General features: G+C 39.4%; 1 protein-coding gene across 7 annotated transcripts in view; it reads left to right on the top strand.

Annotated features, from left to right (window-relative positions):
- The first annotated feature begins 662 nt into the window (after nt 1-662).
- Nucleotides 663-13,816, top strand: part of zmiz1a (zinc finger, MIZ-type containing 1a) — a 294,565-nt gene continuing 281,411 nt past the window's right edge. For 6 of the 7 annotated variants that reach the window (XM_055162367.1, XM_055162366.1, XM_020939662.2 and 3 more), the window contains exon 1: nt 663-818. The gene's annotated coding sequence lies outside the window, so the exon portion shown is untranslated. The remainder of the gene's footprint in view (nt 819-13,816) is intronic. The other variant, XM_055162365.1, reaches the window with a different exon arrangement.

The following is a 13,816-nucleotide window of genomic DNA, read 5'->3' as shown; positions in this document are numbered from 1 at the left end:
AGTAATGTGCACTTTTTCACTATAGACTATTGGCTATTTAGTAGACATGGTTTAAATAAATGTAAAGTAAGTAATAGTCCGAACAAAAAGTGTTTTACGTCTACGTCTGCTGTCTTCTACATTGAATTGCCTGATTATCTTATATCTAATAGCTATCTAACAACTGTATTTTTGGCTATATTGCACACTTATTTAATTTTTTTTTTTTAAAGTTTAGTACATTTATATTTCACTTGTCAGTTAAATAAAATCTTTACAAGCATTTATCCAGATGTTCCTTGTAGAGTAAATAATAGTAGGTTGAGCTATTTATAACTATTTTATTTTTATTTTTACATAATTTTAACTTTATCAGTAGATGAAATGAAAAAGAACAGTTTAATTAATCTGTTCCTAATCCACCTAATGAATAATGCATCGGTTTGTTCCAGTGACAGAGATTGGTCGGTCGCTGTAATGGCACAAAGCGCGCAGCTGTGGCTCACTCCACTGTGCGCGAATGTGCTGTTATCGCGCCATTAGCGTGTACTTACACCTTTACCACCGGCTGCGTCCTTCCTCGTGGATCCACCCCGCGTTTTCCTTCCTCCCCCCTCGCAAGCACGGCTCTCTGGTAACTGAATAGCCAGTGTAATCTGACACTTCAACTTGCCGTGCTCTACGGTAGTTGATTCAGTCACTCACTCACATCGTCTCCGGGGCTCTCACGTCGGTCTTTGTGGAGTGAAGAGCGCGCGGGCGAGAGGAGCAGCGACGTAAACACGAGCTTTTTTACACCTAACTCAAACACGGATTTACCCCTGAGCTCCACGCTGAAAGTAAGTTTGCCGCTTGGTTATCTTTTTGTGTGTTTTTGCAGCGCTGTTGTTTGAATGTGTGCATTGCTCAAGATGGGGTTCGCACGGCTTCCCTGCTGGACACATACTACCTGCTAACAATAGGCTGACCTCCTACAAACCTTTACCAGCCGCGGATGAACTCATGTCAGGAGGGCACATACATTCTCCTTTGCGTACTGAGCGGCGTGCGTAATTTACGGCTGCCGCTTTATCGTATTTCTGTGAATGGCTTTGGAGCGGAATAGCCCTGAAGTCAATGTGTCTGCAGGAATATGTCATAGCAGCGGCGTGGGTTCATTTGTGATGTTTTAACTCCGGATTTAGCTGCGAGGTGGCGTGCGTGCATGTTGTGAACTGAACGTGTAGCGCTCGCCGTCAGCTGATGGCAGTGGTGATGCTAAACTGAGAATGTATGTCACTTAGCTAACAGTCCGCACGCTGTCTAGGCTTGTCGACTCCCTTTAAGGTTATTATCGGCTACCTGTTGTAATGCAATTAGCCAAGCATGCTGTCTGCTACCTTTGTTGTTAGATTGGTTAAGTAAGACGGATGCAATACAGCTTCAAGTGCAGATAGCGCTGATAGTGCAGATTAGATCCTTGCAGGTTTCATTCAGAGATCAATGCCACCCAATGTGAGCTTATTGCGGGTTTAAAGAGGTCTCAAGTGCGCTAAATATGCCTCTCCACTTATATAATTGATGGCTCTTATTTGTATCCGTTAGACAATGCGCGTAATACATATGTCCTAACCTTTCCCCGTCGGCAGGTCAATCTGTGCGCACGCTCTATTGAGGATTTCAGCGTGCTTTTGGAACAGAAACGGTGCATTTCCCCCTCCCGAGCTGTTTGACTCCGCGCAGCCCTTTCTCTGCCTGACTGTGCCTTGAGTCTGGCGGGCGGACCCTCCCCGTTAAATTCCTCCGTCTAGATGTGAGGCCAGCCGGGGCAGAGCGCGGCAGAGAGAGGGGCTCCTGGCAGCAGCAGCGGGGAGGAGGTGGAGGCGAAGGAGGTGGAGACAGTGGAGACTAGCGCTTTTTCATTACAGAACATTCTAACAGGACTCTTTTAAAGCAACACTATGGAACTTTAGATTGAACAGTGCGTAAGTTATCCACGTGAACCGAAGTGACTTATTGTTCCATCTGTAAGTGGAGGTCTCTTCAGTCATCAGGAATGAAATAAGCAAAAACATAAAAAGTAACACTTGTGGTTTCAGTAACCTTTTGGGAACATATTGTTGGAATACTAACCTTTGTTATGGTGTGATGTGTGTGTAGACAGATGAATGAAAACAATTGCGAAATTCCTGTAGTTGAGGGATCATATTTTCTTCAAAAACAAAAACAGAAAACTGGCCCTCTTGTAGTCATATCAATTATACAATGTTTATCACACACTGAGCCAGTTCTCTTCTAAAACTCAAAATTTCTGGAATTGCGTTTTTTTTTAAGTGCTTAAGTTTTCCAGGAAATTTGACATAAATTACAACTTACCCTGCTGACTAAATACCTTATGTGCAGTGTCATAAAACAAAACTCCTTACATAAGAGACAGTGGTAATGCCAAACAAATGCTCGTTTAAAGGTGCACTGTGTAACATTTCTAGTGGAGGGTGCGCCACCTTGTCTCCATGGAAATGTTATTGCTTTGTCTAGAATGTTCCACAGTATAAATGAAACCTATTTATTACAAGAGAGACAAGCAGGTTGCAGTACTACGCTACATTACAATTCAGATCTGTGGAGAGTCGTCCCTATATCCAGTCATTGCTCTGCCTGCAATGTTCCACAGTATGACATTAAACACCTGTACTTTGCATTTATTCAATTGCGGGTGGTTTATAGCTCAAAAATACCTAGAAAAACAGGCATTCTGACTATGAGCGGGGTTGTCTCTCCACAGATCTGACCTGTAACTGTCTGGTTTCGTCTCTGTGAAGAAAGAAAGAAAGGTTTAATACCATACTGTGAAACATTCCAGATAAAGCAATAAGATCTCCATGGAGAAAAGCATTTAATGGACACTCTTAGGGATGTACCGATATCCAAATCTCACAGTGCGATATTTTCACGTTACAGTATTTATTGCAATATTTTGTGGAGGCTAACAAAATTGTCAATATGCTACTTTTCCCTCTTAAAATGCCTTGATAAGACTTAATCCAAAGAACTAAGACTTAAAAGCGCTTAGAACTGCTATTTCTTCATGTAGTTTGCACCAAAACAGAGCAAAGGATCATGGTCTATGTAGTTCCCTATGTTATTTTAGCTATTGCTGCACCGTAACTCTTAATCTGAGCAAAGAAACTTGTGATTCGATGTATTGTGATGGCCCACGATATTAGTGAGAGACATTTGACGATACTGTATCACGATATTTTGGTTATTGTTACATCCTTAGACACTCCACCAGAGAAGTTACACAATGCATCTTTAATAAGTTTCACTAGAAACTACGCAGCCACACACCGCCGTCTATACCGCACACCCTAAACGTTCCATAGCGTTGCTCCAAACTTCTGCAGGGCCAGTTGACTTTGCCTCGCGCTTGTTGACTTAGCGAGATCTCATTCATAACCATTAGCCTGCTACTATTACAAGCCCGCACTAAACTCCTAAGTAGCACCTGCAGCGTCGAGCCCCGTTCAGCCTGACACACTTGCACTTAAAAATAAATATCACAAGCCCAACAAAGACTTCCAGACTTGCCGAGAGATTGCAGGGGATTGCGACTGTTCCTCTGTCCAGTGTCTGTGTACAATTTGAAGTAAACACATTTCAGATGGCTGCACCCTCCAGTCTCTCTTGTAATTCTAATTGGTGATGTAATGAAATTGTTTTTGTAGCAACACTCGTCAGCGCCACCACATTAATTAGGGCTGTTTGACTTTTCTCCCCTTCCTTCTGACAAACTAAAGGAGCATTAGTCATCTCAGCAGAGTAAGAAAAAGGATGAAAAAATAAATAAAAATAAAGGCACACTTGTTGTAGGGCTGGATACCTGATAAATTGTGAAAGAAAGAGGGCGAGGAATAGGAGCCATCTGCAAGTGTTTGGGAGTTGGACGAGTATTTATGTGCTAGTTTTCCTTCCTTCTGTTGTCCCTCCTGGGGCCTCTCCGCAAAAACCAGCAAGCCAGCCAGCCTGCCAGACAAGACAGGAGAGTGTCTGATTCACTAAACAGGCTAAAGAACGGAGAGAAAGGCACTTTGAAAAGAAGTTTGAAGCCTTCTGAAAGACCTGGGATAATGGTGCGGGGTGATAGTGTCTGCTCAACAAGTGCGGAGGAGAGTGTTCTGTTTAAAGATTTTTCAGATTTTCTAAGTTTGACTTAATTTGGTGGAATTATAACTGTTGTAAATATAAATTATAGCTTTAAATCAGTCAAGAAGCAAGTGAAGAAAAAGTGAAGAAAAGTTGAAAAAAGTGTTGAAACTTACTGGAAGTAGAGAGTTTTACACTTAAGAAACACATTTTTTTCTGATATTTTAAACATGAGTTCAACAAAATAAAGGTGTTTTCTTGTATTTGTTTTTGTCAGATAGTAATTTCTGTGTACAATAGAGGAGTGTTACTAGGTAAGTTATGGAAGTCCCTAGTATGATGTCACAATTTTCAACCAGGAAGTGCAATTTTAAGCCTAAAAAAATGAGAAAACAAGTGTGAATGTGTTTGCAAAAATCTTGACTCTAATGATCTTAACTGTGTTTTAGTGAAATGAGTAATCCAATCTGTCATAGGCACTTTAATTCAAAAGAAAAACAGAGTTGCATTGTTGATGATGGGATTTTTTGATTCACTTGCTGCTCATAATTTTGCACAATGATGTCCGCTACTCGACTCTTTGCAATATCTGTCACAATAATTACTATCGTTCAATGTGCGAAAGATGGAACAATATACTTAGGCCATGTGTACATTTTCTTCTACTTCTTGAAATGTTTTGGTTATTTTTGGCTGTATGATAAGATTTGAAGGTGCAATGTGTAACTTTTCTGGTGGAAGGGCTGTCAAATGTTTTTCTCCATAGAGATGTTATTGCTTTGTCTGGAATGTTTCACAGTATGGTATTAAACCTTTCTATCTTCACTGAGACCAAACCAGACCAAGTTAAAAGTCAGATCTGTGGAGAGGCGACCTTGCTCACTGTTAGAATGCCGCATCTCACTTCAAAATTTGTTACTGTGTCATGCCTTCTATTTTCTCTGTATTGGTTACTGGAGTAGATAGCAAACAAAAAAAAAATGGCCGGTTGTGTCACTAGAAGATTCAGCTATTTCTTTTGATAGTTGAAAGGTAGGGCTGTAGTCCTTTAGTCATTTAGTTGATGAATTGTCTAATGGTGTCTTAGTTGACTACTATTTGAATCTGTTGACTAGTTCTAAGGATTTGTCTATGACAACAGCAGAAAGGAGACGGTAGTGAGGGGATTAGCTGAAGATTTGGGAATCAATCTTCTGTTTAATATGACTTTTTACATACAAATACACTTTTTACACATTTTTCTGTATAAATATTTGTTTTTACTACTTTTTAGCATATCAGTTATTGGCCATAATTCTTTAATTCTTAGGATTATGACGTGATAATGATTTGCACCAAGTTTTGTCAAGGTATTTTAAACGCAAAAAGTATCTTATCTACAATTCTTTTAGCCTCTCCAAAATATCACAATAAATATCGCACAGTGAAATGAAAATAGTGATAATATTGTACCATGAGATTTGGATATCGGCAAAGTTTTCGGTGATCAGTTCCTCTGGATTGTACACAGTCAGTATTGGCTTTGGCCATGAAAAAACTCTTATCGACTGATCTCTAAATTTTACATGAACTCAGACGCAGTTGTAGTATTTTAAGCGCAGTTACGTAGTTAGATCATAGAGATAATGAATTGTTTTGAGAGCTTTTGCCACGCACCTCTGTAGTCGACTAATAGAATGTAACAGTAACTGAAATATCATGCTTTCGTATCGTCAAAAGTCTCAGTGATCGTGGGTCATCACAATATATCAAACTGCAAGTTTCTTTTCTTAAATTTATTGTTATGGTGCAGGAACAGCTAAAAAACAGAGAACCACATAGACCATGATCCTTTGCTCTGTTTCAGTCCAATCTTCATGCTGCAATAACTGTTAATAAGCACTTTTAAACCTTAATTATTTGGATTATGATGAGAGAAAAGTAACATATTCACAGTTTTGTTAGCCTCCACAAGATATTTACAGCTCTAGGTTCGACCAAATTGTGTGTTTTGCATCTGCTTTAAGTTTTTCGACTGAACCACACTATCAGTTGCAAATCCTCTGCTACAGCAATACGCCTAATACCTATATGCAAATACAAACATTTCTTTTTTGCTACACGACGCACTGCAAAGACACGAGACCTGCTCATTCCAGGGCTGCACTGTCTGAATGTGTAGGGACAAGAAACAAGCGGAGCAGCCAGTTTCCCCGCTGAGCTCCAGGCTACAGATACATCCTGCTCACTGCATTTCCAGGACTAAACAATGGCAATAAACCTAGCTCCACACTACACACACGCTACACACACTACACACACACTACACACACGCACACACACACGCACGCACACTTGTTGTGGCTAACAGTGCCCAGTAGAGACGCATTTGAACTGCTCTCTCAACTCCTCATGTATTACAATGTCAGATTACAACCATGTCACATCATAGCATTGCTGTTTTGTTGATTTATTTAGCAGCCATTTGTAATTGGTTCCACTCGTCGGGCTTGGTTTGGTGTTGTGCCAAGATTAATTGTTTTCGAACCTGATCGCACTAAAGCGTTGATGTAATGTACTGTAATGTACCGGTGGGCTGACATTGCCGTTTGACAAGACTTTTTAGTGGGCAAATTGAGGACTTATTCTATTATGTGATTATGCTATTTGTGCCATTGCCAAGAATTTGCTCTTGTCAATGTCAGGATCAGTTATGTTTAAAGCATCATTCCTGAACATAAAATTGAAGAGATGAAGCTCAACAAATCAACGGGAGACACTTATAGTTAATCTATAATGTTTTGTCGTTAATGAATTTTTATTTTCTGTCATACTTTGATATTTTAAAGGTCGTATATTGCACAAAATGGATTCTTGTGAGCCACGTTATAAAGCTGTTTCCTCATCGAAAACATACCTGGAGTTGGGTTTTGTTTTATTTACACATGCTTGAGTAATCCTTTATTATTAGTCTGTCTACATCTCCAAAGTTTAAAATGTACTCTTCCACCTTATGATGTCACGAAGCAGTAGTTTTCAAGTTAACAGCTATTTCTTACCTTTTGTTTACTTGAAATTGCCAATTTGAGGGCTGAAATTATGATTCTAGTGAAGATGTATGGAGTTTAAAAACACAGTGGAGCTCTTCCTGTATTACCACATGACATCACAAGGTGGAATAGAGTGTTTTCAGTTTGAGAGAAGAACTCAGCCTAAATACGCAGGGTTTGTGTATTAAATATGTGAATGTGAAGAAAACAAAACACAACTCCAGGTATGTTTTTGATGAGGAAAAAACCATTATAACAGATAAGTTGCAGGCCTCTAAACTGTGCTCAATTTCACAACATGTTTCCACTCAGTCTGTGACAAATGGAACTTATTCACATTTTACAGTTCAACTAAATCCATCTTTGAACTTCTCTACAAAGCTGCACGATATGGCTGATTAGAAGGAGGGATTCTCAGTAAGGAAAACTCTTAAAAATGGATTGTGTAACTTTTCTGGTGGAGGGTCCGTCGAATGCCTTTCTCCATGGAGATGTTATTACTTTGTCTGGAATGTTTCACAGTATGACATTAAACCTTTCTATATTCATGGAAACCAAACCAGACCAAGTTACAGGTCAGAATGCCTGTTTTTCGAGGTATTTTTGAGCTATAAAACCACATATAATTGAATAAATGTAAGGTAGAGCTGTTTAATGTCACACTGTGGAATGACATTTATCCATACACACAAGCAGGTGACGGATACTCCACCAGAAAAGTTACTCAATGCAGCATTTAATTGTCGTGCCAGAGAAATTAGCTCTTTGTAACTCGGCTATTTCACCTCGCAGCTGTAGCCAGGCTAGCACTTAAAACCTGGTGCACGCTAATCAATGTTTTGACAGGCTGACATTTCATTGCACTGGTCACATGGTACAATGGAGTAAGAGGGAACGGCACTAGTGGTGTGCATGTTTCTTCTTCACTAGTTTCATAATACTATTGTGGACCATCATAATGTATTGAATTACAAGTCTCTTTGCTTAAATGAATAGGTACGCTGCTACAGGAGCTAAAAGAAACAGAACTACATAGACCATGATCCTTTGCTCCATTTCAATGCCGTTATTAAGCACTTTGAAATCATAATTCTTTGGGTTATGACAGAACCAAAAGACTGTCAATACATTTTAAAAGGAAAAAGTAGCATATTCACAATTTTGTTCTCAACAATTCATCTCAATACATTTTACATTCGAATATTTAGACTTAAACAAACTTTATTGATCTACAAAGGAAATTATTTGTAAACAGTAGCTCACATATCATAATATATTATAACAATAACTTAAAAAAAAAAAAAAGTAATGTAGTAATATAAATATCTTTCAACAATTCAAGAGGTCATAAGAAGCAAACGCAAAAAATGCAATGATGAAGTAGATTGACATGACATGAATGTTACATGATAGAGATTGTTACATAAGGGTGAGTTGTTGTGCAGTTGTAGGGAGTATTATCTGTTACATAAGGGTGAGTTGTTGTGCAGTTGTAGGGAGTATTATCTGTTACATAAGGGTGAGTTGTTGTACAGTTGTAGGGAGTATTATCTGTTACATAAGGATGAGTTGTTGGACAGTTAAACTTACTTAAAAGAAGTACAAGTCTTAAGTACAATTTTTAGGTATCTGTACTTTACTTAAGTACAGTGGATATGTTTTACATCTCTACACTTGAGACCAGGTAGCTGTACTTTTTACTCTACTACATTTTAGATCTGAAATGGAAAGTAAAAAGCACTTTTCTTTATGGTTTGAGACCTGCTGAAATGGCTGTGAATTATTTTTAGCACAATTAATTTGAGTTAACGTCACAACTAAGCAAACCAAATACACAAATACTCAAAAACAGCTATCAAAATCATAATTTGAAGCTTTAATTGTTGTTTAACTTTTTACTCTTAAAGTACATTTTTAAACAGGTTCTTTTTATTCAAGGACATTTTTCATGTGATACTACTTTATCCACCACTGACTTTTTCCTAGTACTTTTCTGTGTAAGTATGTATTGTTATGTAGTATGTATAATAAAGTTTCTTGTTGTCTGGTGCTTCACCCTGATCCCACCCACTCGTGTCCTGAGCAGAAGTCAGCTTTTGTTTCCGTCTCTCATCTGTCTCACTTGCGGTTCATCTTGGCAATACTTTTCATCTCGGTGGTGCCTTTTGTTTTCAACTGTGCCTATTTCAGTCATTTAATAAGGGAAAAAAAAGTTTGCTTGGTTGCCTCTAAGCCTTTTTTATTATTTTATTTTTTATTTTTACAAAAAGACAAATTTGAAGAGTGAGGGCTTAAAGGGAGACTACAGAGGTGCGTTTGATTTGTTCACTAAGCAGAGGTTGTGGCCCTGTGTAAGATGCTTAACTGCTTCCTAAGCTTTGTAACGGCGCAGGCAATTTGCAGCCAAAAGTTAGATCATGCTGTGTAACTTTGAGAATTTGCAGTACACAGACACTGACGGAGTTAAATATAGAAGAGATATATGTTCTCTTGACATTAGGGGTGTGCAAAAACATCGAAATCGAAATTGTGATGCTAAATTTGGTGATACAGTATTTATAATATCATGGGCTGCTGTATCGATATAGCATTTTTTTTTTTTTTTTTGGTATCTTTAAGCAATTTTTTGTGTGTGGCTGCACTACAGTTGTTTTGCTTATTTGGTGGAAGGAAACTTGTTTGCAATACAAGCAAAACTTATCCACTGTTTTTGATGTATTTCATATTTTAATGAAGTAGTGGTGTAACAAAGAAATATTGTTGCTAAATGGATTTGGTTCTCAAAAAACTGCAATTTATCACAGAGAATCATGTGCAATGTATTGACTGAACAATATTTAACATTTTTTATTAGTTTAATTTATTACTGTGTCAATGCCAATGTCAGAGTTATTTATAAAAGTCATTTAAAGTAGCCGCAGGTGATCAAAGTACAAGTACAGATAAGTGTATACATAATAAGACTATACAATAGTAAAAATGCACCAAAAATACAGTACAATATTAAAGTTAAAAGATGACCTGGTTTGCAATGAATTAACAACCAAAGCAAAAAAGCTTGTTTTTAGGCTTAAAACTCCACAGACTGGTTTACTAGTTCAACCTTTTGTAGACTTTCTGTTTGGGTTTATGCTGCTGTTGACTATTGGAAGCCTGTGTTATGTATGGTGCACTTTTGCAATGTGGAACTTTCTGGAGACATACAGTATGTGAATCCCTGTGATACTGTGTAGCCTTGACCCTCTGCAACTACTGGCCACTGTATTTCAAACTGTATGACGTAAACTTATTTAGATTCTGTCCTCCAAGTTCATGAGCCAAAGACGAAAACTGCCTTTTTCCACACACTCTGCTGTTGTCCCTCTCGAGCCCAGACCTTGAACTGTGGTTGGATGTTTGCGGCTAGTTAGTCAGAACACTCAATGTAAATAGGACTCGTTGGCCTTGAAGGTTGTGAGGCAACAAACGGCATTGTTAGGCAACTGCTCAAGCTTCCTGAGCTTGTCCCAGGTGTGCAAGTCTTGGAAGTAGAATAAAATCAGGAAGGTGAGTCCAAGATGCATTGTGCTGTTTTCAAATGCATGTGATCATTGGCGTGTGGACCCAAAAATACGTTTCTCTTTCAAATGACTTCCTCAATACGGGCTAGCGTCAACATGTAACCAGTTTTGACCAATCAGAGTGAAAGCTGCCAGACTGGTGGTAGCGCTGATTCAGAACGGGGCTAGGGCTTAATCTTTAATCTAGAGAAGAATCCCGCCAAAATCCGTTGATGAAAAACCTGTTGATGCCCTTTCTGCTGAACCGGGGCAGTTTGAATTCACTATCAATCGCATTGTGTACTATGGAAGAAGCTCCTAGCAGCTGCAGTACCTGGAGCAGCCACTAGTCGATCTCGCCCCATGAATGTCTTATCCACTTGTTATTATAGAAGGTGTGAACGCGTTTAATTCATCAACCTGATTTTGAAATTTGTTATTCGAAAAACCCATCCTTGACTAAACACGCGCAGAAGTTTCGTCTGTTCCCTTTGGCACGCACACTAAACCAGCGTAATGCGATTTGCCCCTGTAATTATATGTTTTGCGTCTTTGTCTGTTAGTATTGTGATGACAAATGTGCCTGAGTGATCTTTTCTTCCAACGCATTTCAGAGAGTCAGTCCTGGTCTAAGTGCTCTCTCTCAGACAGAAGATAGAGGGAAGTTCTAGCCTGCCCTGTCACAGCCTCATGCATGTTTGATTTGATGTAGAAACGAGTGCGAGAGAGAGAGAAGAGGAATAGGAGAGAGAGGAGGAGGGGGGGCACAGTGGCCATGTCCTGTTCCCATCGGCGTAGAACCTTTTGAATCATAAATGACACCCAGGAACAATATGAGACCCAAGCCCGCACAGGAGGTACAAAATGTTCCTTCAATCCATCCATCTACCGCCTGCACTCAAGAGTTCTCACCATCGCAAGCAATTACCTTCACTTTTTTTTTTTCCTTTTTTTTTTTCTGCTGACGAAATTCTCCACTAGTCTGTCTCAGCGGCGTTTGACAAGAAGGAGACGAAGGCACGGCCAGTCAGGAGAAGACAAGAGATAGTATGTGCGAGTGAGCGGCGTTGGCGTGTGTCTGTTTGGTTTGTAAATCCTGTTTAAGCTAAACAAACTCATTGTCCCTATCCTCCAACTGTGGATGTGTACGCTCCCCCTGCCCCCGCCCCGTCCCCCCTCCCCGTACCTCTCTTCTTCTGCTCTCTCCCTCCTTTCACTTGTAAGTACAGTCACTAATTAGTCCCCTCTCTCTCCCTCTTCATGCTGGGTCAGTGGGTTTACAGTTGCGCCAAGTGAAGTGCAGTGTTTGGCTTGTCTCTCCTGATACCGGAGCATGCCCGCGAGCGAAGTCTGCAGCCCGCTTCAAGTGCTCCTTACACCTTACAGTGTCCCCATAGACCGCCATTGGTTATACCTGATCTAATGCTAACAAAACTCATGCCAACAGAAAACTTAGCCTGCTGCTGCTGGCTGCTTCTACTTTTACAGTCATCTGCCCACAACCATGTCGTCTTTCAGCGCTGCTTCGGTTAACGATGTGTCACAGAGTTGAGCAATGTGATAAAAATGCCACAGTGTGTACCAGAATCAGCTATACTTAACGGACTTATTAAACCTCTAACTTGTAAATTTAATCAAGTGTCAACCAATTACAGCCTTCTGCCACTCAAAACATTCATTCATGCTTAAAGGGCCCGTGTTTCGCTATGTTCTGATCTATGTTATACTGTTTTCTCATTACAAACATAGCTGGAGTTTTGTTTTGTTTCATTCATACACGCAAACCCTGCACATTTACGCTGAGTTCTTCTCTCAAACAGAAAACACTAGGGATGTAACAATAACCGAAATATCGTGATATCATATCGTTAAAAGTGTCACAATAATATAGAATCACAAGTTACTCTGCTTAAAGGCCTTGTTTTATAGTAGCAGCAGATTATAAACATAGGGAACTACATATCCCATGATTCATTTCAGTGCAGACAACATGAAGAGAGATGTTTTTTACTTGAATTCTTGGGATTATGACAGTAAAAAATTCATACCAAAATCTTGTCAAGATATTTTAAAAGCAAAAATGTCTCATATCTACAATTCTATTCGCCTCTCTAAAATATTGCAATAAATATCATGATAACATCGTACCGAGAGATTTGGATATCATTACATCCCTAGAAAACACTCTGTTCCACTTTGTGATGTCATGTAGTAATACAGGAAGTGCTCCAGTGTGCTTTAAAACTCCAAACACCTCTACTAGAATCATTTGGCTGATCTTAAACGTGGACTTGCCAATCTCTACTCAACTAAAGGTAAAAAGTAGTCGTTGAATTTAAAACTACCACTTCATGACATCACAAGGTGGAATAGAGCATTTTGAGTTGTGGAGATGTAGACAGACTAATAAAGGATTACTCAAACATCTCTGGGTATGTTTGTGATGAGCTAACAAGATTATAACATGGTTTAAAGCTCTCAAGAGTCAATTTTGCTTAATATAGGACCTTTTAATCTTCCTGCAAAATAATTTGTTTTCACCTCCCCCTGTGTATCCCTACCGCAGCAGCAAAACCATCAGCCACCTTAGCCTCTCCATCTCCATCTCCATCTTTCTTTCAAATCAAATCTCCCAAAGTTCATCACCAGCCGTTGATTTTGATTACAGAGACATTCGCCATCGTCTGCATCTCTATAAACAAATACATCTGCTCTACACTCATATTCCTCACAACACGCTGCAAATCTGTCTTGTACATTGTCGGTAGCGATTCCTTTTATAAAGATATCACGCACCATGCTGTGTTGCTAATATCGTTTGTGCTATAAACAGGTCCCTGTCTCGTCTCACTGTTGTCTCTCGGAGCGTGCTGTGATGCTGATTTTCTGCTGGAGGTTGCGTGGGAGATGGAGAGTGATGGCAAAGATTCTCATAGGGCCGCACAATAGACTCCCAACAAGCCTCTGGGGGTATATTTCCTGGTTTTGCGACAAAGTATATTAACTATAATTTACTAATGGAAAGGGACAGCGTGTGTTCAGTGAAGGGGGCAGTGTCTAGTCTGGAGTAATGGCTATGAGATGAAATTTGTTTAGGAGGAAAGGATGGTACACACAAGAGTCCAGATTACGCTATTTTTGTCA

The sequence above is a fragment of the Boleophthalmus pectinirostris genome, unplaced genomic scaffold, assembly GCF_026225935.1.
Source record: "Boleophthalmus pectinirostris isolate CB_2022bp ecotype Guang Dong unplaced genomic scaffold, ASM2622593v1 HiC_scaffold_5, whole genome shotgun sequence".
Classification (NCBI taxonomy): Eukaryota; Metazoa; Chordata; class Actinopteri; order Gobiiformes; family Gobiidae; genus Boleophthalmus; species Boleophthalmus pectinirostris.
The sequence above is the reverse complement of the archived record's forward strand: the minus strand, read 5'-3'. Positions and strand labels throughout refer to the sequence as shown.